The sequence below is a fragment of the Pristiophorus japonicus genome, chromosome 16, assembly GCF_044704955.1.
Source record: "Pristiophorus japonicus isolate sPriJap1 chromosome 16, sPriJap1.hap1, whole genome shotgun sequence".
Classification (NCBI taxonomy): domain Eukaryota; kingdom Metazoa; phylum Chordata; class Chondrichthyes; family Pristiophoridae; genus Pristiophorus; species Pristiophorus japonicus.
Genome location: NC_091992.1, coordinates 61630433 through 61633516, shown reverse-complemented (window position 1 = coordinate 61633516; position 3084 = coordinate 61630433).

Genomic DNA, 3084 nt, shown 5'->3' with positions numbered 1-3084 from the left:
GCGGTCTTTGGCCAGGGACTCCCAGGTGTCGGTAGGGATGTTGCACTTTGTCAAGAAGACTTTGAGGGTATCCTTGTAACGTTTCCTCTGCCCACCTGGGGATCTGCCAACCCTCTTCTCGAAGAGCCCAGTATTACCTGCTTGTCTGCTGCTGAGCTGCCTTTCATAGGTTGCACTGAACTTTCCTGGTAGTGCAAACGCTTACACCTGTTTCACGCCGGTGTTACACCAATGCCTGCACCGACGGGCATGCAAATGAGCCAACCCAGGAAACTCCCGTTTATCGCCCTCTACAGGCCACCGACAGATGTGACACCTTTGTTTTTAAAGCTGCAATCGTGGTGTAACTCACGGCGAGGAAATTCCAGGCCCAAGTGTGGTTGTACATCGGCCAAACTATTCCAACATTTACAAAAGCTCCTATCAGCCGGTACTAGTGCAGCTTGATGTTATCAGATGAAGACTCTCACTGGCAGAGTCACTTTCCCAGCCAACGTTTCATCTCACTTGTTAAGCAATAAACAAATCGTTGTACTGGTACAGCGATGAACATTCTATTGCGAGCTTTACTGCCTTTACAACATCTGAATTTACTTTAAAAGGGACTGAACAAAAATACTTTCTATTGTGTTCCTAACACAGATGAGGCTGCACACAGGGAGGTTAAAGTAACAGTGACCTCAGTCTTTATTAAGACACTCCAGAGTGAGGAACAGACCTTAGGGGCCAGCTTATATACAGTGCTCCCAAGGGATGCTGGGATCCCTTGGGACTTCAGGGGATGTGCTCCCTGGTGGCGGAACATGGGAGTGCACGCTTTACAAATACACAACATTACTCCCCCTCCAAAGTCAAAGTGAAAACTATTTACAAGGTGAGACGGTCGGGAGCCTTTCTTTCCCTGGTGGACTGCCCTCGGTACAAATGTCTGTTCTGGTGTGTTGGCTGTGCCCTCGCTGGGCTGGCGTGTTGTTGGGCCTGCAGGGCTGCTAGGTGAGCCTGGCCTTGCTGGGCTGTTGGACGTGATGGGTTCGATTTCCTGGTCCAGGGTGGTGTCATTGATCCTTTGTGTGTGTGTTGTGGGCTCGAAAAAGGTGGTGTCTGCTGTGGGTTGTTCAGGGCAGTCTGTGAACTGCAGCCTCGTTTGGTCCAGGTGCTTTCTGCAAATTTGTCCATTGTCGAGTTTGACTGCAAACACTCTATTCCCTTCTTTAGCTATCACCGTGCCCGCAATCCACTTGGGACCATGTCCATAGTTTAGCTCATATACAGTGGCGCGACCATCGTTTACATTTTGTTGCTGCCGCCTGCTCTCTACCTGATCATGCAGGTTGGGGTGAACCGGCGAGAGTCTGGTTTTAAGTGTCCTCTTCATGAGTAGCTAAGCCGGGGGCACCCCTGTGAGTGAGTGGGGTCTCGTGCAGTAGCTGAGCAGTACCCGGGGCAGGCGGGTTTGGAGTGAGCCGACTGCGACTCATTTAAGGCTCTGTTTGATTGTTTGTACTGCCCGCTCTGCCTGCCCATTGGAGGCTGGTTTAAACGGGGCCGAGGTGACATGTTTGATCCCATTGCGGGTCATGAATTCTTTAAATTCGGTACTGGTAAAACATGGCCCGTTGTCACTGACCAATATGTCAGGCAGGCCGTAGGTGGCAAACATGGCCCTCAGGCTTTCAATGGTAGCGGTGGCGGTGCTTCCCGACATTAGTTCACATTCAATCCATTTTGAAAAAGCATCCACCCCACCAGGAACATTTTACCGAGAAACGGTCCCACATAGTCGACATGGATCCTCGACCATGGCCTGGAGGGCCAGGACCACAAACTTAGTGGTGCCTCTCTGGGTGCGTTGCTCAACTGAGCACATACGCTGCATTGCCGTACACAGGACTCTAAGTCAGAGTTGATACCGGGCCACCACACGTGGTATCTGGCTATCGCTTTCATCATTACTATACCCGGGTATGTGCTGTGGAGATCTGAGATGAACGTCTCCCTGCCCTTTTTTGGTAGCACTACGTGGTTACCCCACAACAGGCAGTCTGCCTGAATGGACAGCTCGTCCTTTTGCCGCTGGAACGGCTTGATTAGCTTTTCCATTTCAACGGGGATGCTGGCCAAGCTCCCATGCAGTACACAGTTTTTTACTAGGGACAGCAGAGGATCTTGGCTGTTCCAAGTCCTAATCTGGCGAGCCGTGACAGGTGATTTATCATTTTCAAATGCTTCCATGACGATCAACAAGTCTGCGGGCTGCGCCATTTCCACCCCCGTAGTGGTCAATAGTAGCCGACTGAGAGCATCCGCACAGTTCTCAGTGTCTGACCTGTGGCAGATGGTATAGTTATACGCTGATAGCGCGAGTGCCCACCTTTGTAAGCAGGCTGAGGCATCAGTATTTACCCCTTATTTTCAGCGAACAGGGATATGAGGGGCTTGTGATCGGTTTCCAGCTCAAATTTGAGGCCAAACAGGTACTGATGCATTTCCTTTACCCCGAACACACACGCTGATGCCTCTTTCTCAATCATGTTGTAGACCCTCTTGGCCTTAGGCAAGCTCATGGAAACATAGGCGACAGGTTGCAACTTCCCCGCAATGTTAGCTTGTTGTAATACACACCCGACTCCGTACGACGATACGTCACATGCTAGCACAAGTCTTTTACACGGGTTATACAATACAAGCAGCTTGTTGGAGCATAAAATGTTTCTAGCTTTCTCAAAAGCAATTACTTGTTTTTTTTCCCCATACCCAGTTCTCACCTTTGCGCAATAACACATGTAGGGGCTCAAAAAGGCTGCTTAACCCAGGTAGGAAGTTACCAAAATAGTTGAGGAGTCCCAGGAATGATCGCAGCTCCGTGATGTTCTGTGGCCTGGGCGCGTTCCTGATAGCCTCTGTCTTAGCGTCTGTGGGCCGAATGCCGTCCGCCGCGATTTTTCTCCCCAAAAACTCCACTTCTGTTGCCATGAAGACGCATTCCGACCTCTTCATCCGCAGCCCTACGTGATTCAGTTGCTGGAGGACCTCCTCCAGGTTTTGTAGGTGCTCGGCGGTGTCACAACCCGTGACCAATATGTC